At 35.8% G+C, this 23,637-nt stretch overlaps 1 long non-coding RNA gene across 1 annotated transcript in view; it reads left to right on the top strand.

The window, feature by feature from the left end:
• The first annotated feature begins 3,640 nt into the window (after positions 1 to 3,640).
• LOC145255533 (uncharacterized) overlaps positions 3,641 to 23,637 on the top strand; it is a 113,755-nt gene continuing 93,758 nt past the window's right edge. Inside the window, exon 1 of the long non-coding RNA XR_013863859.1 lies at positions 3,641 to 3,768. This is a non-coding gene — a long non-coding RNA (uncharacterized LOC145255533). The remainder of the gene's footprint in view (positions 3,769 to 23,637) is intronic.

Genomic DNA, 23,637 nt, shown 5'->3' with positions numbered 1-23,637 from the left:
GGCACAAGTACAACGTGTTCATCAGAACAAATTCCATTGAAATACTTATAAAATAGGCACAGGGATGCAATAGTGCGGCGATGAGACAAGGGTTGGAGCTTAGTTGACAAAGTGGGATATATTAGATTGAAGATTCTGTTTTGGATCCTATCCAAGAGGGAGAGGCTAGTGGTTGGTGCACCAGCCCAGATGTGGCAACAATACTTCATACATGAGCGAATGGTGGCCTTGTAGATCTACAGAATTCACTCAGGAGTGAATAGTTTTCTAGCACAATAGAGGGAGCCCTCCTTCGTTTAAGGTTCAAAACGTTTAACGTTAAATGTCCACTCTCCGTTAAACTACTTCCCTGCCCTCTCTATTTGATAATATGAAAAGAACTTTCGATGTTATCAAATAGAGGGAGCAGAGAAGTAGTTTGACGGAGGGTGGACCTTTTTTTTCTCGATCAGGCGATTTTTCGTAATGAAACGCATTACATAATTTTGAAACACCTCAATGCGATTGGCTAGTTGTTTAGTCACGTGATACAATCACGTCCATATAAAACTACTGGGAGGACATAAATTAAATAAACTTTTACTTTAACAGTTATTAAGCATCGTTTTTGATTTTAGAATGGTGTTGTGTTTTTGGAAAGCCGCCCAACCCAGCCCGATTTTGTGTTACAATGTCGTACTCAAAACATATTTATTAGTGTTGGGACGATTTATCGGAATCGTGAACCAAAAAAAAATCGGAAGATTTGGGGGTATCGAAATCGGAAGAAATGATGCCTATTTTCTGATGCCAAAACGATTCTTTTGTCTTTTTTTATTTGATTTTCCTTAAAGCAAAATCTTCCATTGATGGTAATAGAAAAAAAAAATTATTGATTTTAAATTGAAGCCAAAATCAATAAATTATTCTCCACAAATGTATTTTTTGTTGAAGAAATTATCAGCATATTTAACATGTGTTTTACGAAACTCGAGGAAAATAACAATCTTGTAGTTAAATAATAACAGATTTATAAAGAATCGGAATCGAAATCGGTAATTGTATCGGAATCGGGAAAATATTGCAATCGTCCCATCACTAATTTGTCTATTAAAATTGACAGAAATGATGTTGTAATTTTATGCATCTCTTCCTATTCGCTTCGTCTATTTTTAAATGTAATTTGTACGTAAATAAGAAATGAATTTAAATTTTTAAATCCAGAAATGTTTACTAAATTTAAACGCAGAAACAACAACAAAATTTTCTATTAAATTAATTCTTGTTTTCTTTTATTTTTTTATTTTCATTTATTTTTTTTTTTTTACATAGGCATCACCACATTATCAAGGCCAAGAGGCCACTCAAGGATAAGGGTTAAAGAGTGTACAGTAGAAATTGGACATTATAGTAATCATTAGTAATGAAAATTTGGTAAAGTTGATAACTTATATGGAACGGCTCATCAAGAACTTATTTACGTTAGACTTATTATTGAATACTAGCTGACCGTCCGGCATTACCCGGTCATACACTTCGCTTACACATGATATTTTAATTTATGTCTATTGCGTATGTATTATCATAGAATCAGTTCTTTATTGATTACTATATATTACGAGATATATTTTGTCCGGTGAACTAATTTGCAAAAAATAAAAAAATTATGATATTCCGTCTGTGTTTGTATTATGATATGAAATTCCGTCTGTGCTTGTTTACAATATCACGTCAGCTGATATTTGGGCTAGACGATCTTTAACATAGTCTTTCGTCTGTTATAGATTAAAAAAAAGAATAATTTTTACCGGGGAATATTTTACGTTACACCCACCAAGGTTACACCGGTATAATATAAAATATTCCCTTGTAGACATTCTTTTTTATCAGTTAGAGAAAAGACCATTTTAAGATCGGATTTTTTCGATTTTATGTTACTGATTGGATGAATTTCTGTACAAGACATATTTAAGAACACTGCCAGACATAAAAATTACTTTTGTGTGAAATTAAAAAAAAAAGGCTCAGCCGTTTCGGAATATATAGGGAAGGAACTCACACACACAAATTACTTTTATATAATTGTAGAGATGGAGGTAGAGATAACTTCAGTTTCAGCATAAATCGTGTTCCTTATGTTCCATTTTTCAATGCAGTTTTTTTGTAAATTTTCTAATGCGTTATGGAACACGTACATCAAATCTGTTGCCAAGGCCGCTGGAAAAATGGTGGGATCTTTCTATCGATCCGGTAGATATCTCACTGCTGATGCTATTCTCTATCTATATAAGAGCCAGGTACGTCCAAGGATGGAATACTGTTGCCACATCTGGGCAGGATCTGCTAGAAAGGACTTGTCCTGCCTTGATAGAGTTCAAAATAGACTTCGTAGCCTCGTAGGAGATGTCCTTTTCTCTTCCTTGCAACCTCTATCTCACAGAAGAGATGTTGCGAGTTTGTCTCTGATGTATCGTTATTTTCATGGAAAGTGTTCGACTGAGCTTCAATCTATGGTCCCCCCTCGACAAACTTTCACAAGAAACACCCGTCTAGCTGTAAACACTATCAATAATTCCCCCCACTCTTTATCTGTGCCTAAACCTAAACGTAGATTCCATGAGCAAAGCTTCTTTCTTAGAACTGCACGCCTGTGGAATTGTCTTCCGTTTTCCTGCTTTCCGGCTGACTACAATATGGTTGTCTTCAAGTCTAACGTAAATAAGTTCTTAATGAGCCGTTCCATATAAGTTATCAAATTTACCAAATTTTCATTACTAATGATTACTATTTTACAACTTCTACTGTACACACTTTAACCCTTATCCTTGAGTGGCCTCTTGGTCTTGATAATGTGGTGATGCCTATGTAAAAAAAAAAAAAAAACGTTCTTATTTATTATCGACAGTTTGACTGTTCGACAGATCTTGCTTGTACTTCAGGCATGACGTCATTTTTTCAGTGACTGGGCCTACTTTACAGTGGTCGTGGTATAAATGTATAAATAGATACAGATTAGTTACTTATACACAAGAGAGTCACCACTTATCAAGGCCCGAAGGTTACTCGAGGAAAAGGGTTAATGAATGTAAGGTAGTAGTGTAGTAATCGATAGTGGCGTAAATTAGGTAGACTTTTTATTTATTTAAGGAAACGGCTCAACAAGAACTTGTTTACATTGAACTTTAAGGCTACAATATTGTAATCGACGGGGAAGCAGGCCAGTAGAACAGTGTTCCACATGGAGGTAATTCTAGGAAAGAAGCTTTGTTAATGTAATTTGCGTTTAAATTTAGGTACAGATAGAGAGCGGGGGAAATCGTATATAGTGGTTGTAGCTAGTCGAGTGTTTTTGTAAAAATTTGGCGAGGGGGTCCACAGATTAGAGCTCAGACGAATAGACGAGGATATGTATTAATTACGTGGTTTGGCAACTATTAATTGCTGTCATGACTGTGTCTTAATGCCTGTGATGAGTTGATTTGGAAAGAAGTGGGATTCTTGTTTTTCTTCGCATTCTTTCAAATGTCTGCGAACATTGCCAAAACTGAATCCAGGCTAAACACCTTTTTTCACATTTTCTGCCAAATATAATCCTTGAACCAAAAATGTTCTGAATAGTAGGACATTCCAAGAAGCTGCACTGCTTTACATACTGGCAATTTGATGGCCAACATAACTAGCATTTGGTTGGCGTATGCACAGCACGCGAGGCGCCGCTCGAGGCTGTGGGCTTATCCTCGCCGTAACTCGGAAAGCTGACAAAGCCTCGGAGATTGGAGTGGTAAGATAGTGAGTAGCCACCATGTTTGTTATATTTATTTCTGTTTTTGCGAGTGCGTGCACCTTCCGTTGTTTTGTGTTTGTTCATCCTGTAGTAATATTGCCAAAGTTAATATATATTAACTAGCAGATGTACCCGGCTTTATTAAAACGTTGTATTAAATGTAATGTTAAATCCCTTTAAAAAAATAAAGTAAAAAACCAGAAAGAAATTGAGACATGTGCATACGAGTATTACGTTTTTTTTTCTAAACAGATAATTTCTTGTAAGTATAAAAAAAGATACTGGATTTGAGATCGAAACCAAACAGTGAGTCAAATACTATAACCATTAGGCCACGATCTTTAAAAAGTGTTTTCAAACCTACTTATTTTTAACATAATGAATCTGTCATGTGAATGATTCGCGCATGCGCAGTCGTTAAATAGTCGACAAACAGATAAAAATTCGGTCCCTAATACCAAATTTTTAATTTTGACATTTTTTTCGGATGGAAGCCGATTAAAAAGTTTTCTGCTTCTTTGAATACCCTATATAACAAATTTCAAGTTTGTAGATCAAAAATTCTTTGAGTATATAGGTTGAGAAGTGTCATCATACACACGTGTTCTCACTTTTAAGATAATTTTGACTACTGTTCTCATCTTGATTTTTTTTTCTTACTACATTTCGACCGATGTCGCATTCTGCCTTCTTTAGGTGCTTCGGGATTATTAAGATAAAGATTGGCATTTTATATTATTTGGATTGTTCAGACTCCTGTTCTCATCTTGTCTCACACGTTTTTATTGATGAAACATCCGACACGCAACGGATAAAAGTGCTTTGACTAAATCAGTTTTAAATGACAGTATATTTGAGGTTGAAGGTCCACTCCACATACTAAGAATACAATTACTAATTACTAAAGCTTCCAACAAATCCTGTCTGACGGAAATAAACCAAACTACCCATGTTAATTAAATAAAGGATACGGTTCGAAATTATTAGTAATTGATTTCTTAGTATCGCCCGTATGCAGGATCGAACCCTCAGCCTCAAGAATACTATCACTTAGAACTGTTTAATACAAATTAGTAACCCTGACCTAATGTTTTGCTTGTTTCTTCTTTAGTTAGTCCGTGCGTTACGCCTTGAATTTACAGCAGATGTGCTAACAGTTATACCTCATAGGATTAGCGAATCTCTCGACAGAGGTTTACTATCCAGGGCAATTGCCCTTGACATACCAAAGGCCTTTGATAAGGTATGACATAAACGCCTACTCCACAAAACCTTCAGCTACAGCATAGCTGGGAACGTATTTTCAATTATTAAATCATTTCTCTCTGGTAGGCTTATAAGAGTAGTGGTTGATGGGCAAATATTAGAAGCTCACAGAATTAATGCCAGATTCCTCAAGGGTCTTTCCTGTGCCCAACTCTCTTCCTGATCTACATCAATGATCTTCCAAATCATATCCTAAGATCATTCGTAGACATTTATGCCATCTACTACAACATTTCAAATGCCATAAATAACCAAGTTCTCTGCGATTCTCTCTCCTCTGATATTGATCACGCGGTGCAATGGGGAAATAGGTGGCTGGTTAATTTTAATGCATCTAAAACCAAGCTTATCTTTCGATCATCATCGCTCTGATCCCCGTCATGCATCAATTGAAATGAATGTTTCTTCGTCTTAATGAGACTCCATGTTTTGACAAGCTTCTAGGTCTGACCTTTACTCCTGGTCTGAGATTGAACACATACATCAAATACGTTGCTAAGCCTGCTGGAAAAATTGTAGGATCGTTCGACCGCTCCAGATGATGAAATTCTCTACCTATATAAGAGCCAAGTACGTCTAAATCTGGGCAGGAGCTGCTAGAAGCAGCTTATCCTGCCTTGACAGAGTTCAAAATAGACTTTGTAGTTTAGTGGGGGATTCCCTTTTCTTTTCCCTGCAACCTCTTTCCCACAGAAGAAACGTTGTGTACCTGTCTCTGCTTTATCGTTATTTTCATGACAAGTGCTTATCTGAGATCCAATCTATGCCCCCCCCCACTGGCTCGACTTTCACGAAAGACACTAATCTAGCTGAAACTACTATCAATAATTTCCTCTACTGTTTATCTGTGGCTAAACCTAAACGTAGATTCCGTGAACGGAGCTTCTTTCTTAGAACTGCGCACCTGTAGAAATCTGTTCATTTTCCTGCTTTCAACTGACTATAATATAGTCGTCTTTTAGTCCAACGTAAACAAGTTCTTGATGGTCAGTCCCTTAATTAATAAAATTTACCAAATTTCCACTACTAACGATTACTTCAACATTTTCCGATTGACAACTGTACACTCATCAACCCATATCATCGAGTGGCCTGCGGGACTTGATAAGTTGTCACTTATTTGTAAAAAAAAAAAAGGCCAAATACAATTTATAAATGTCAAAATGCTTACAAAATAGCAAATTCGCGACATGTGGTTTTGAAAGTGTCAATCTGGCAACCTTGGATAACAATATGAGAGTGACCTTCTTTTGATGTTGCCTTGTCTTAGAATATCATTATGATTATATAATATCAATTTGATAATATAATATCATTATGATTATATAATATCATTATGAGTATATGATATCATTATAATATAAAATCATTATGATAATATAAAATCATTATGAGTATATAATATCATTATAATAATATAATATCATTATGAGTATATAATATCATTATGATAATATAATATCATTATGATAATATAATATCATTAAAATAATATAATATCATTATGAGTATATAATATCATTATGAGTATATAATATCATTATGATAATATAATATCATTATGAGTATATAATATCATTATGATTATATAATATCATTATGATAATATAATATCATTATAATAATATAATATCATTATGAGTATATAATATCATTATGAGTATATAATATCATTATGATAATATGATATCATTATGATAATATATATTCATTGTTGTAATAGTGTGGGAAAAGAACTCGTAGTAATTTCGACGTGCAGTGATTTTACACTGAATAAAGAAGTCAGCAAAACGTTAAATAAAAAAGGGAACATTCGAAAGAAACAGGGATAAAAAGAACAATTTCTGCCAAGAGGTGCTGAACTTAATGGGATAAATTTAACATTGTTTCTAACAATGTGATTTTATTATTTGTATTGAACTATGTAGCACATTATTGTTTTCTCAATATTGATTAGTACTCATTAATCGAGTCAGTCCTGCATTAAAAGCACCATGAATACTATTTTCATAGAAATGTTATTAAACTCATATTTGTTGCGGTACTGTTTTTGTTTTGTCTCCCAATAATTATTTATAGCGTTATTCAGAAAAAACTATGAGCTTTATGAAAACATTTGTTGGTTGAATATAGTCCTATTCCGTTGAATTTGCAGTTCCGCTAGTTTAGGAGGTTCTCATAGTTTAATATATACGAAGCGTATAAACACAGACACTACTGAGTACAAAGATTGGAAAACGTCATAAGGAAAACTTTACTTTCAAGGTTCATAATCTGAGCTTTATCTATTGAGATGGTTTAGTATCTTCAACTGATTTTCATCGCGTTTATATATTACTAGTCTGGTTGCCCGGCATTGCTCGGCGTTTGGAGGTATCTGTTGAGCAAAAAAAACAAAAAAAACAAGTGGTAGTAGGCAGGCAGGCTCGAATTCGTGACATGAAGACGGAAAAGAAAGTGAAAGAACACCTAACGTTTTACCCCTACTCCATGGCGCGACCTGAAGTGCGAAACATTGAAATTAGTAACATCATTCCAACCGATACGATGACTTGCAAACATGGTGACGCAAAAAAAAACGACCCTCCTTGTAGAAAAGTGCCATGTTGAGGGTGAAGGAATTAATGCTTGTAGCTAATTTCTCGATATTTGTCGTCCGAAGGGTCGAGCTTACAAACGATATCAATCTCGTGACAATCTGTCGCCTCTGTCGAAAGTTTTAGACATACATACATACATCCATACATACATGATGATTGAAACGTCTTGTCAGACGGGTGCCACTCCCTCAAACATTTAAAATCCATGAGCTCAAATGTCTGAGGGAGTATCTATACAAATATGATGTTAAAGAGTCTTAGCTTTGTATGACAGCTAAGTCTCTCTCTCTCGGTTCAAAATGTTGAGATCCAGCAACAAGCAAGAGCAAGATAGTCAGCAACAAATTAAACTGCAGACCAGCTTAATGCGGGTACTGGTCTTCCGCTTTATGGTTTTTTAAATCAGAGATTTGCTTCTCCTAGAAAGGTTGCCTTCACCACGGCTTACGGGAGCCCTCTCCACCCCAATACACATATACACACACACAAATATACACGGTGCTAGTTGGCCGTTGACCCAGAAAAAGAGTTCATTCGCCCTTATGTCAGGTCATGTGATATGCTACTGGTACCATGTAACCCAGTACTACCTGCCTCATGGTCGGGTCACCGGCGACTAAACTGGTTCCCCCACCAGACTTGTTTGGTGAGGAGGGCGGTTAGTCTCCCTGAAAGATTAAAAACAAGACCTTCCAAAAGAACATACATACATACATACATACATTTAAACAGACAGGTGAAATTTATATAATAGATGATTCTGTTTAGTGTTGCTCTAAATAGTTTTCTGTCTATCTTCTATTTTGCTCCTATTTTTTCGTGTAACCTTATATAGGTAAAATAGGAGACTTGTTATAATATATGTTTAAATTCCACGTCAACCAGCGTCATATGCACATCAATTCAGATTGATTAAGAAAAACTTGGCCTTCGGGACAAGATCAAAGGGTAGTATCTGTTCCGGCAGATACTGCAAGCAAAGACCATATGTGGGGGAAACCCCACATATAAGACCTTGGTCAATGTAGGGGCAACCCTTCATACCAATTGTCACTATCCAGCTCCCCTACTCCCCGGGGAGTTGGTCCCCATTTCCCCTTCACTCCTCACATTAAAAATCGGCCTTGTGCCTAATTTGCTCGGTGGGGGAGCAAATAAATACCATCTGTTCCGGCAGATACTGCAAGCTATGACTAGCAAAGACCAGATGTGGGGGCAACCCCACATGCCTGACCTTTAACCAGCTCCCATTTCCCACCTCTCGGGAGCTGGTCCCCTTTTCCCTTCCCTCTCCCTTCACTCCTCACATTAAAAATTGGCCTTGTGCCTAATTTGCTCGGTGGGGGAGCAAATAAATACCATCTGTTCCGACAGATACTGCAAGCTATGACTAGCAAAGACCAGATGTGGGGGCAACCCCACATGCCTGACCTTTAACCAGCTCCCATTTCCCACCTCTCGGTAGCTGGTCCCCTTTTCCCCTTCCCCTTCCCTTCACTCCTCACATTAAAAATCGGCCTTGTGCCTAATTTGCTCGGTGGGGGAGCAAATAAATACCATCTGTTCTTCAGATGCTGCACTTCTATTTCTTGTTCTCTTTCGGTGGAGGAGAAATCCTTCACGGTTGAGACAATTTTTATTTTTGTACCTTTTCTCCACGTTAAAAAACGACCCTGGTGTCTAACTCTGTCCCGTGGGGAGACATAGTAAATAGGTACAATTGTCAATTAGAATAGTCACTTAGTTTTTTCGTCATCACACGAGGGATTTAATCCCCAAGAATTTAACATTTAAAATGAAGAAAAAGAAACGACAAACCAAAACTCTAAAAGCAGCAGTCTCTTTTTAGAAAGAGTGTATTGACACCGAAAGCCTCAAATAAAAAAAAAATGTTTTATCATTTAAAAAAAATTACCTTGGCTTTTTCTTGTTTTCAAATAATTCTAATTTAACTTATATAGGTTATTTTATAGAGTGGGAAACTTTAAATTTTAATTGCGTATTTAGCAAGTATCAGGTATTTTGAGTTCACCTAGGTTTGGCTATTCATCATCATATTTCAACAATTGTCATTTTTTTCTTTTTTTTTTTTTTGATTTTAACAAAATCAATTCATTGTTAGTTTTTTTTTTTTTGTCCTAATATTTTTATCTGTCATTGCTTGACAGTGTCTGGTCTGCGCAAATCAAACATTAATTTATTTAGGAAATTTAATATCTAAAAGCGTATTTCGTTAAAAACCAAAATCAGTTGTTTTAATGCCATCTTAATAATTGTTAAAAACGAATGAATTCCCTTGAGCTCTATCTAGTTTATTTTGCACGAAATTTCCAAGCATACAAAACTATTAATGGATAGTTATGGAACGTACTTAGTAAATGCTTATACAGGGCGTTCACAAAATCTGGCTGAATTATGTAGCCAAACTTTGTGGACACCCTGTAGATTATACAGCCAGATTTTGTGGGCACCTGTAGATTATGTAGCCAAACATTTTGGGTACCCTGTAGATTATGTAGCCAGACTTTGTGGGTACCCAGTAGATTATGCAACCAGACTTGTGGACACCCTGTAGATTATACAGCCAGATTTTGTGGACACCTGTAGATTATGTAGCCAGACATTTTGGGTACCCTGTAGATTATGTAGCCAGACTTTGTGGGTACCCAGTAGATTATGAAACCAGACTTTGTGGACACCCTGTAGATTATACAGCCAGATTTTGTGGACACCTGTAGATTATGTAGCCAGACTTTGTGGGTACCCAGTAGATTATGCAACCAGACATTTTGGGTACCCAGTAGATTATGCAACCAGACTTGTGGACACCCTGTAGATTATACAGCCAGACATTTTGGGTACCCTGTAGATTATGCAACCAGACTTTGTGGACACCCTGTAGATTATAAAGCCAGACATTTTGGGTACCCAGTAGATTATGCAACCAGACTTTGTGGACACCCTGTAGATTATAAAGCCAGACATTTTGGGTACCCTGTAGATCATGCAACCAGACTTTGTGGACACCCTGTAGATTATAAAGCCAGACATTTTGGGTACCCAGTAGATTATGCAACCAGACTTTGTGGACACCCTGTAGATTATACAGCCAGACATTTTGGGTACCCAGTAGATTATGCAACCAGACTTTGTGGACACCCTGTAGATGCAGGGAGATCCAGCGGGATTCAATGATGATTAATAAATATTCCATACTTCCAATAGTTTATTGACATCGAAATCGGTAAAATTACACATTTTTAATCAATTAATGAATTGATTGCCCGCTCCAGTCGGGGACCCACTATGGTGCACTGGAAGAACGTTTCACATTCCCCTCCGCAGTTACTTAGTCAACAATATGCATTGTACTGTAGAGAACCTACTCTTGATTTTATAAAATTACTTATTTTGTATAATTGCTTAACTTAAAGTTTAAAGGTCATGTATCATGGATCATTTGTGCTCTAAACAGAAAAATTCATTTTGTACGCACCCCTGTCTTGTCAAAGAATCTACTGTTGATTTTATACGCTGGGCAGTTCTCAAATTCACTTGTGATATTAGGCTGTATCAGTGTTAATTTTCGTCAGAATCGGATTGTCCTTACTTTATCGGATTTTTATGATCATCGATTTTTGACACTTATCGAGGGCATTCCGATATAAAAACCTATCTAAGAACACTGCCAGACACATAATGTACATTTCTGTGAAATTTCAAAAAATCGGACCTACTGTTTTGGAGTTCATAGGAAACTAATTCACACGCACATACGAAGTGTCTTTTATCTATAACTAGAGATAGAAATGTCAGAAAGCTTTGTTTAAATGTGCGATTGATATGTCATCGATGGTCAGTGTTTGCTTTGCTTGGAGCGCAATATGCTATAAGTAATTAAAAGCTAGCTTACCTGAGGCCTATGAACTCAGCACCAGGGAGTATTGATTTAGAAAGGCAGCTGCGGGAGTAACTTGGGTCCTATAGGAATATCTCAGGTTTAATTGGATAATAAATAAGATCACGTGACATTCGATTTTCAAATGAGAGATTTTAAATATAATTTTTACGATTTAAAAATGGCCGCCGCATCGCTGGTCCATTTAGCTTGGAGCCACGCCACGCTCTTTTGTCAGGCGTTTCCAGCTCGGTCGAGCCGATCTTAATAAGACGTCGATAATAAAACCGGTTCTCCGTTTCGTTTCCGTCTTTCCCCCAAGGGAGGTAATTGTGTAACAAAGGGAGATAATAAACTTTTTTTGAATTTTACACAAAGAGAATTTCTTTTTTTTTCTTTAGTGTTGATGTAAAATGTGTGGATTTAAATTACGGTTTAATGTAATTGTAAAACCAAGTCTTGATAAAACAAAAGGATAAACTTAAAAAAAAATATGAATAGCCGCCATTTCTGCAACACCATTGTGAAAGAGAAAATGTTGCCGATTAAGTTCATTAATAAAATTTATAATTGAAAAGTTTAAATGCTAAACGCGTTTTAAATAAGACAATAAAATAACGAATGTATCAAATCTAGACTGCTACCACAAGGTTACTTTTAATGAAAGCAATGATGAACGTATCATATTTTTTGTAAAATACCCTTCATCTCTACAAAGCCACCGTACGCCCATGCATGGAAGATTCTTGCAACATCTAAGCTGTGGTCTCTACTACTAGCTCTTATATATAGGATCTAAAAAGGAGTCACCAACCTAAAAGTGCAGCACTGTCAACCAAACTCCACCCCTTTTCTCATCACCGCAATGATGCATTCCCGTCTGTTTTACAAGTGTTTTAATGGAATCTGCTCTAATTGACTAGTAGAACTGTTACCGAACAACGTTGATTACCCGAATGACCCGTCATGCAGCAAAATCCCACCCCTTCCCTGTTGAAGTCATTAGATCCCAGAAAGCTGTGCTATTTTAATAGTTTCTTCGTTTAAACTACTACACTTTGTAATCCCTACCTGTTTTTTCTTTCTCTGGCTGCAGTAACCTTACAAATTTATAAATCAAATATGAACAGATATACCGCGGCTCAACTCCCTACATAGTGACCTTGTAGATATGGTCCCTAACAGCATAGGGTGGAACGATAAAAGAGTCGCTCTAAAGCAAATAACACTACAGCTTTATTTTAAAACTTTTATTAAAAATCAATTCAGGTAACTTGGTTATGTAGTAGAGCTCCAAGTGCCGGTGGTAGCTTGGCGAATACTCGGTGGATGGTGGCGATTATATTGGATTATAATACAGCCAAGTTGTAACCAACAAGGAAGCAGTTTCGCGATAATGTGTTCTATTGATTTGAATCCCTCACGCTAAAGCTCTTTTCATAGAATTTCTGATTGATGATAAGCACAAAGGTAGGAAGCGAATGATGCCGTAGCAAAATCTTCTAGAATCGGAAAGTTCACTCTTTTCTACAAAAAATAATGACACTTTCATCCGGTAATGGCTGACAGAACGAGAATAATCCTTCACGGTGTATTAAATGAAAAAAAAGGTTAAGTTTGAAGTTCTGTGTAAATCCTCACGTTCGAGATAAAGATCCACGATTTCGAAAAGATAATACACGAAAATTGTAAGGGTTTGCATCGGCCGAAACGTTTTGAGAACAAAACTGAAGATGAGAATAGTTGAGGATATTTATTGCCCTCTCACGTCGGCAAGATGTGATACAAGTTTTTTACATGGGGGTCACCACTTATCAAGGCCCGAAGGCCACTCAGGGATAAGGGTTATTGCGTGTACAGTAATCAATGAGATAGTATTGTAGTAATCATTAGTATTGGGGGTTTTGATAGAGTGTCTTACTTAAGGGGGCGGTTTGTCAGGAGTTTGTTTATGTTGGACTTGAAGACGACTAAGTTGTAGTTAGATGGGAAACAGGCAAGCGGCAGTGAGTTCCACTGGCGTGCAGTTCTAAGAAAGAAGCTTTGCTCATGGAATCTACGTTTGGATTTAGGCACAGATAAAGAGTGGGGGAAATTATTGACAGTAGTTTCAGCCAGACGGGTGTTTCTCATGAAAGAAGGGATTGGAGCTCAGACGAGCACCTGCCATGGAAATAACGATAAAACAAAGACAGGCTCGCAACGTCTATTCGTTGGTAGAGAGGTTGCAGGGAAGAGAAAAGGACATCCCCCACTAAACCACGTAGTCTATTTTGTACTCTGTCAAGGCAGGATGGGCTGTTTTAAGAAGCTCCTGCTCAGATGTGGCAGCAGTACTCCGTCCTTAGACGTACTTGGCTTTTATACAGATAGAGAATTGCATTAGTAGTGAGATATCTTCTGGAGCGGTAGAAGGATCCCACCATTTTCCCAGCGTCCCTGGCAACAGATTTGATGTACGTGTTCCATTTCAGATCAGTAGTGTTGGAATGATTAATCGGAATCGGGAATCGAAAAATCGGAACTTTTTAGGGTATCGGAATCGGTATTGGAATCGGAAAAATGTGTGCTTATTTTCCGATGCCAAAAACGATTCTTTTGATGTGATTTTTTATTTGATTTTCTTTAAAGAAAGATTTTCTACTGTTGATAGTAATAATAAACTAATGAATATTTATTGATATTTAATGATTAGTAAAACTAAAATCGATAGATCATCCTTCACAAGTGTATCTTTAAGTTTAAGAAAATATCTGCACATTTAACATGTTTTTTTACGGTAATCGTGAAAAATAACTTTATAGTTAAACTAGCATGGGTGCCCGGCGTTGAGTTGTATGTTGATCAAAAAAAAGATTTTTTTTTAATTTGACCCATATTATGACCCCTTAAAATTTATTGTTTTGGGCTCAAATCGAGTTATTAAGTTAGATCCATGTCCAAGGGACCTTTATTTAAAATTTCAAGTGTTTAGACCCAAAATTGTCGGAGGAGTTTGGTAGAGTTCTCAAAGGTCAAATCATTGAACTTTGACCCCTCAACAGCCAAAATTCTGTCCGAAAACCGATCAAATCGATTTTCCCAAATCTCAGTACCCTGTATATCAAATTTCAAGTCCGTAGACTTAAAATTGGCAGAGTTATTGCGTAGGTAAATATACACAGGCACACACACACACACACACACACACACAGACACGTTCACTTTTATAGATATATAGATATTTAAAGATTTATAAAGAATCGGAATCGGTAATCGGGGAAAATATTGGAATCGTCCCATGCTTAAACACAAGGTCGGGAAAGTTGGGATTTGAAAATCACAACGTTCTAAATGAAGCGCACCCTGGCCTGCAAAAAATTCCAGAGCAACCCCATAAGAATTCCCCGGTGGGGTGTTCCAGGCGATTAGTAATAAAGTAACTCTTTTTTCTGAAAAAGGATGAGATGGCAAATCCTGAAAGAGTAACCCTCATAGAAATGCACATGACACAGGACCACCTCACACCTCAGCCAATAGAGAACAATTCACTTCAAGAATTTCCTAGACTCTGTGAATTTGAACGAATCCCAATATCGAAATATAATACAAAGTCTGATTCTGCTAAAATCGTTTTTTCTTACCTGCAAGCCCTTTCTCTGTGGAGACGTTTCTAGTCTATCTTTCCCTAATTGTTATTTTCATGGAAAGTGCTCGACTAAGCCTCACGCTTTGATTTATATTTGTAAGGCATTTCCCGCATAAACTCTTCTTACTACCACAATTACCGGTGATATCCTTTCTCCCTTCATGTGCCTAGCATCAGACAAATTTTTCATGGACAGAGGTTCTTTTTTCAAGGTTTTCCCGTCTCCGTAACATATTGCCATGAGACTGTTTCCCTGCTGATTACAACTTGTTCGTCGTCGTCAAATCGAATGCCAATAACACTTGTCATTAACTGCCCTGAAACTAAACGCAATTCACGTCATTAATCAATGTTAGTACTCCCATAATGTTCTTAATCTTTCGTTTAAAATCTTTTCGGTTTCATTAATTATTATTATGGAATTATTCCTCTATCTTCTATCAAAACAAAAAGAAAAAAAAACGAAGTTTATATAAAATCTAATATATAAAGCTCACTATGTCTGCCTGTCTGTCTCTATTTTTTTTTTCAAAATGCATCTCCTTCATGACTGCATAGCAGTGCGAGACGGGTCAAATGATTGCATTTTTGTGTCGTGTGAACCGATTTTTTTATGGATTTTTAACCAGTAAAAATAGTTGCTACGGGATCAAACTACGAGGAAGGTGCTCTCTCTCTCTCTCTCTCTCTCTCTCTCTCTCTCTCTATCGTGCTAAAAGGCTACTCACACCGGAGAGTATCCTGTATTCCTACAAGGCCACCATTCGCCCATGCATGGTGTATTGTTGCTACATCTGGGCTGGTGCATCTGCTACTAGTCTCTCGCTCCTGGACAGGGTTAAAAAAAAGTCAAAGTGTAGTATCTGTTCTTCAGATGCTGCACTTCTATTTCTTGTTCTCTTTCGTTGGAGGAGAAATCCTTCACGACTGAGACAATTTTTATTTTTGTACCTTTTCTCCACGTTAAAAAACGACCCTGGTGTCTAACTCTGTCCCGTGGGGAGGCATAGTAAATAGGTACAACTAAACACTAACCTCTGTCCAATCGCCAAAACGTGGCATCCTTGTGGCTGTTTTACAAGTATTTTAATGACAAGTGCTCTGACGAACTGCAAGCATTAGAAACCCTTCAACGATAATACCCCTGACAAACCCGACAAGCAGCAAAATCCCACCCTACACTGTAGGGAACTTTTGATGGCGTAAAGTCTTCCGCTCGAATAGCTTTTTTCCCTCGGACTGCTGCACTTTGGAATTTCTTTCCCTGATCTTTGCTTTCCTAACTATACTGACATGTAGAAATTCAAATGTAATGTGAACAGACATCTCGCTGCCCAACTCCCTAAATATTATTCCTACAAATCTGGTCACAAATAGTAGTCCCTCATTAATTAAAAAAAAAAGAATTTGGCAGACGTAAATCGATTTAAATTGTTCTTGTACGCATGCGTAAATTTAAATTTATAGGTAAAAGTCGGTTCATTTTAACTATATCTTATTTATCTGACGATAGCTCAAACGTTAACGACTAAAATAGGAACGCGTTATGTTTTCGTTTCGATTATAGCTGATGGCATGCAAGTCCTTGTTTTACATTTAGTATCACTAGTATATATTGGGTACGATCTAATATATAATAATCGATACAGAATTGATTCTACAATAATAAATACGAAATCTGCATAAATTAAAATATGATATTTAAACGTACTTTATGACCGGGCAACGCTTGGCTGTCCTCATGATATTTGTATGAATTCGAAGATTCTATTTTTGGCATCGGTTTCCTCAATATTTTTGCAGTCAGAATTATTTCTAAAGAGACATCGGGTATTTAGAGGAAGATTGCCAACATTCTAAGTGAAAGTTATTTTTGTGGAACTGAATTCGAACCTTGTATACCCAGGTTGTCAGTCCGAATCGTTAACCACTCGACCATCGTCACTTCTCGCCATCAGCTAGTAAAATCTATATTAATAATATTAATACGCCGAGATCCTATACCGCAGAGAACGATACTAAATAAATATCAATACCCCATTTTATAATTCCCTGGTGTCTTTGCCAACGCAAGACGTATTTTTATGCTGATTAGTAACGTATGAGTCGACGGTCCATTGAGCATATTTTGACTGGAATAGATTCTCTGCCGATCTGAAGCAGCTACCCCGAAGAAAACTTGCCTAACCTCCTCAACCATCCTCTCCTCTATCTTTTCCTTCTCCAACTCTCCCTTATTCTTCTGTACTAACTACTACACCTACCCCCCTTCTTCTCCTCCTCCGCATCCTCGCTGTACACCTGGGCCGTTACTAAATGCTACACCGAGCCGCCTTAGAGTTTTCTCGAACACACTTCTGCCCCTTCGGAGTCAACGCTTCATTTTTGACCTACATAAGTGCATCCACCACAAACAAACACCCCAGTTCCCGTATCCTTTAAACTCTCCCCTTAACGGAGGAGTACGGCAAAACAATCAGGCGTACTTTTCGAGGCAGCTGAGGATCGCGAGGAGAGGAATTTGAAGTTGTTGAGAGTTTGCATCAATGCTAGAATTACTCGCGTCTGTTGCAGTCGGAACTTGCCGCGTAGGATGGGGATGGGTGGAGTCTGTTAAAGGAGGTGGGTGCGGTCAAAGGCTGGTACAAGGGGGGGGAGGTGTCGAAAAGAGGTAAACCAATATGGCGGCAGAAGGTGAACACATACACACACATACGGACGCACACACATACTCACTTTACAATTATATATATATATATATATATATATATATATATATATATATATATATATAAGTGAACGTGTCTGTGTATCTGTCTGTCTGTCTGTGTAAATTTCCCTACGTAATAACTTTGTCAATTTTCAGTCTACAGACTCTAAATTTGAAATACAAGGTACTGAGAGTTGGAAAAATCGATGTGATTGGTTTTCGGCCAGAAATTTGGTGATTAAGGGGTCAAAGTTCAACGATTTGACCTTTGAGAACTCTACAAAACTCCTCCGACAATACTGGGTCGAAACACTTGAAATTTTAGCTTTAGGCTCCTTGGACATGGATCTAACTTAATAACTCGATTTGAGCCCAAAACAATAATTGTTAAGGAGTCATAATAGGGGTCAAATTAAAAAAAAAATTGACGTTTTTTGTTTTTTTTTGTGCTCTGCATACACCTCCAAACACCCGGGCAACGCCGAGCACCCATGCTAGTATATATATATATATATATATATATATATATATATATATATATATATATATATATATATAAGCGAGATAAGTCACAGATTAAAGATCAAATGAAATATCCTGTTAGATATTACATTGTAACTCCCCTCTATATATTCCTTGTATTAAACAATAAATTCTGAACTCGAAGATATGTGTTTATATTTTGATTTAACTTTAACCACTTAACTGTATATATATATATATATACTAGCGGGGGGTACGCGGTGTTGCCCGGGTGTTTAGAGGTGTGTGTGCTCGGGCGGTGGGGGGGTAATCAAAACATAAGAATAAGTGAAGTAAATATCTTTTAATATTAAAATGTTAAAACTTAAAAATATCGAAAAAAAACATCTAGAAAAAACTAACGTACGGCAAACGAACGATGTTGAATGTAAAAATCGAAAAAAAAGAAACGCGAATGTAATGGAAAAAGAAAACAGGAAAGCGAACGTTAAAACATCTTTAAAAAATCTGAAAAATAAAAACCAAAAAAACACTGGCTTAAAACCCTGTTTCAATATTAAAATTTAAAAAAATCGAAAAAAATAAGACATCTCACACCACGATTCGAACCCAAAACCTTTAAATAATGAGGCCACGTTCTAAGCAACTGAGCTAAGACGACTTCGACGATATTGGCGTAGAAGCGAACTTGTCATGAGAGGACGGTTTTTGCTGACGCCTCCCTGTAGAAAACTGATGATTTTAGGCTGAAGAAATTAATGTTTTTGGCCAAACGTTTGGATATTTGTCGGGCGAAGGTTGTAACTTTAAAATGATACCAATCTCGTGAAAATCCGTGACCCGTGTCGAATGTTTTGCGAGACATACAAACTCACATACATACAAACACACATTTTCGCTTTTATATATATATATATATATATATAAAGCGAGAATATATATATATATATATATATATATTATATATATATATATATATATATATATATATATATATATATATATATATATATATATATAAAGGAAAGGGTAATATGATACATAGGAATATAATTTACTTATGCTCAAGAATTAAACATTAATAGCCAATAATTAGTGTAAGATCGCTTCTAGATGATAAAAGTTATATTTAATTTATTAAAGTAAACATTAAGATTAGACATCAAATAAAAATACAAATAATATTTAAACAAATGGTTACAATAACTTGTATTAGGTATTTAATTGACAAAAAAATAGCAAAGTAGAAAAAAGGCAATTTGCAGACTAGAGATTATTTTTCGTTATATATACTGTAGCGCTAAAAAGAAAGTACACATTTATCATTTTTTCAAATGCCGTAAGTTTAATCCAAATTAAATGCAACAGTTTAAACAATCTATACCTCATTTTATTCGCCTTTTATTCTTCTATAATTTTACCTGTTGATATTGGACGTTTAATTGAAGTATTTTAGTGTTCACGTCAATATAAAAAGATTAACTTCAACTCGAGAAGGCAAAAACAAACTCCACACAATGGAATATTGTTGTTTAAATGTAATTTTAGAACATTAATGCAACATAAATACAACAAGAAAACAATGAACTATTTAGTAGCATAGCCCTTCTGCGATACGACAGCCTGCAATCTTTTGGGCATTCATTGATCGTGAGAAGGCAGACTCGAACCCGTACTTCGAAGGAGGAAAAGAACGGGGAAAAACGTGACGTCTTTGCTGTTACCGGAAGTGATGTAGGTCTAAATTAAGGCTATACAATCGAAAAGAGGGAATGACTTTCTAAAATATGGGCGAAAAAAAACGGCCCTTCCCGGTAGAAAAGTGCCCAGTTGAGGGTGAAGAAAATCATATTTTCAGCTAATTTTTCGGTATTTTTCGTCTGAAGAGTCGAGCTTCAAAACGATACTGATCTTGTGAAAATCCGTCGCCTCTGTCGAAAGTTTTAGGCAGACATGCAAACATACATACATACATTTATATATCGATAGCTCAAATTTTCGACCCAAACCGATAAAAAAGCTTACCCTATCTCTGAATACTCTTTATGTAAAATTTCAAATGTTTAGGCCAGAAATTGTCTGAGTAATTTGGTAGACACCGCAGAGGTCATTTTTTTTTAAAGTTTGACCCCTATTATGACTACTTAACATTTATTGTTTGGGGCTGAAATCCAGTTCTTAAGTAAGATCCATGTCCAAGGAGCCTATATCTAAAATTTCAAGTGTTTAGACCCAAAATTATCGGAGGAGTTTTGTAGAGTTCTCAAATGTCAAATCGTTTAACTTTGACCCCTTAACATCCAAATTTCCGTCCGAAAACGGATTACAAAGATTTTCCCAAATCTTACTACTCTGTATATCAAACTTCGAGTCTGTAGACTGAAAATTGACAGGGTTATTGCTTAAGGAAATGTACATAGACAGACCCCCCACACACACACTTTCACTTTTATAGATATATATGTTGCTTGATGTAATGCCATACGTTTTCGATAGGATTTTGGTCTGGAGATTGTGCAGGCCAATCCAAACACGGAATATGATGCTCCTTAAGAAACTTCTTGACATTACCATTATCCTGCATCCAACTTCCGATCAAAGTAGGGTAGAAAATACTTAGTCAAATATGAATGTACTTGGTCGAATTAATTCAACCTTGCAATATTATATAGACCCTGGATCTAATAACGCCCCACACCAAAACTGAACACCCGCCATCTTGCAGCGTTAAAACTGTGCACCTAAAATTAAATTCTTCCTCTTCCCTTCAACGGACGTACCGCCTACCATCACTGAACTTGCTTTCGTCGCTAAAAGTCACTTCCAACCAATATGAAAAGTCAGGATCTTCATTGCATCTGACGAAGTCCAGAGGGCGCTTTGTATTCTTTACAAATATCATTGACGTTCTTCTTGCAACACAGCTTCGCAAATTAAATACCTTCAATCTGTTCTTAACTGTAAAAGGAGAGCACTTTTTATCAAGATTATAAATATTGTGTAAAATATAATGTTTTTATATTATGTCCAATTATCGAGTTAAAATATGATGTCAATATATAGTTCTTAAATAGTGTGTCCAACTATGGTGTAAAAATATGGTGTCAAAAAATATGATACTAAAATATTGTGTCCAAAATATGGTGTAAAAATATGGTGTCAAAATATAGTGTCAAAATATGATGCTAAAATATTGTGTCCAAATATGGTGCCAAAATATGATGCTAAAATATTGTGTCCAAAATATGGTGCCAAAATATAGTGTCAAAATATGATGCTAAAATATTGTGTCCAAAATATGGTGCCAAAATATGGTGTCAAAATATGATGCTAAAATATTGTGTCCAAATATAACGTTAAAATATGATGTCTAAATTATACTAAAATATTATGTCCAAATATAACGTTAAAATATTATGTCCAAATTAATACTAAAATATTGTGTCCAAATATAACGTTAAAATATTATGTCCAAATTAATACTAAAATATTGTGTCCAAATATGGTGATTAAATACGGTGTAAAATAACTCGCATTTAATTAAAATATTGTTCGCTTAATATTATTTTCTGATAAATATCGATAAATGGTAGAAACCATTAAAACGTTTAACTTCGTCCAATTTAAAATAAGTTTCTGATTTAATAAGTCTTCCGCGAAATTGATTAAAAATTTATTTAACCAGTCTTATTTATTTAAAGTTCAAAGAATGATTATGTTTTAATATATAATAGACTAATGTATTTAGTGATATGTTATATTTTAGTGTTTATTTATATTCATTTAACCTTTGATGAAATTTGGAGTTTATTTCACAAATATATTTAATTGCAATTATCTTCTCTTCTCTATATAAATAAAATGAACTCATTTTTTCCCGTCTGATTTTGACCTTAATAGGATTAAAAATCAAGATATTTCATGCAAATATAATATGCACAAATGGCAGAACAATATCTGAGGTGTGTTATAGGCTTATTATTTCTCAAATTCCTCGATAATCTTAGATTTCTATACTTTTTCTGCTGAGAAGTCACGGCTAAAATCGGTTAAGATCAATGGAAATGGTAAAATATTTTCTCTCTAATAAATTCTTCCTCCCCCTGCCACCACTTAACACCATTTGGGGATCGTTCACAAGGAACAGTTGAGAAGAGAACACCGGTTTGGCTTCGTAGTTCTTTCATGTGAAGTTATTTAAAATCACTAAACTAAGCTGCAGTGCTCTGTGGCGTAGTGGTTAGCGTGCTGGACAATTCACATTATATTTTCACGTTCGCGCCGACCTACCGTAGTCGTTTTTTTTTTTTTGTTTGTTTGTTTTTTCCTAAACAACTGGAATGGACTTTTCTTGTTGGCCGAACTGTTAACGTTGCAGATGTGTTTTTTTTTTGTTTTTTTTTTTCACACTTTATTTTCCTACTTTTACTCATGACTCCGGGTCTGATCCTTCCTACTTACCTACCATAACATTTTTTAAAACTCCCCCCCGTCCCGGAAACAAACACTCGGGCAACGCCGGGTACCCCCGCTAGTTACATAATAAAATGTATATTGCTCATATATTTCTGATTTATTTTAGGTGTTCAATGGAAAATTTCTTGTCTTAACGTTGGTTTTATGTTTAGTGATGCAATTAATGTTATTGTCGTTAGAGTTTGTGTTCCTTCATAGAAGCGCTGGTTGAGTTTGAATAGAATAAATACGTATTAGATGCTTTTCAAGCCAAAACAACGCATTATTACAAAATAAACAGATATTTATTTTGTTTGAAATTTATATTGATATAAATTTACAACAAAATAAATATCTGTTTATTTAGTAATAATGTGGTGTTTTGTCTTCAAACGTATCTAATACGCATATATTTTATAATGTTATTGTAATTCATAGTTTATTAAGATTGTTGTAAATTATCATACCACTTAAAAGGTACAAAAAATGCATTCTTATAAGTTCTGTTTTTCCTTTGCATTTTAAATAAATCGAATCGCAGATTTCTTTAAGTAATTAGGTACAATGAAGAAGCTCCCGTTTTGAGTAGCCTAGTGATTCTACATTAATCAACTTTCTGCCTGACTGTGCTCGTGGGAAGACAAGAAATAAAAGCATTGTTATTGATAAAACATGCGGCTTCAGTAACTGTTGTTAATCAGCTATGATTCGAGCCAAGCGTGACAGTTGTTTATAATATTCAACCAAATCAAAACAACTCGAAATCCAAGATTCAAAAGAACTCATTATCAAGGTCTACAAAACATAAACAATGTTCACGTGTTATGCATAAAT

The sequence above is a fragment of the Euprymna scolopes genome, chromosome 31 (genome assembly GCF_053919585.1).
Source record: "Euprymna scolopes isolate OS-2025 chromosome 31, ASM5391958v1, whole genome shotgun sequence".
Lineage (NCBI taxonomy): Eukaryota > Metazoa > Mollusca > Cephalopoda > Sepiida > Sepiolidae > Euprymna > Euprymna scolopes.
This window is presented reverse-complemented; position numbering and strand designations above follow the sequence as displayed.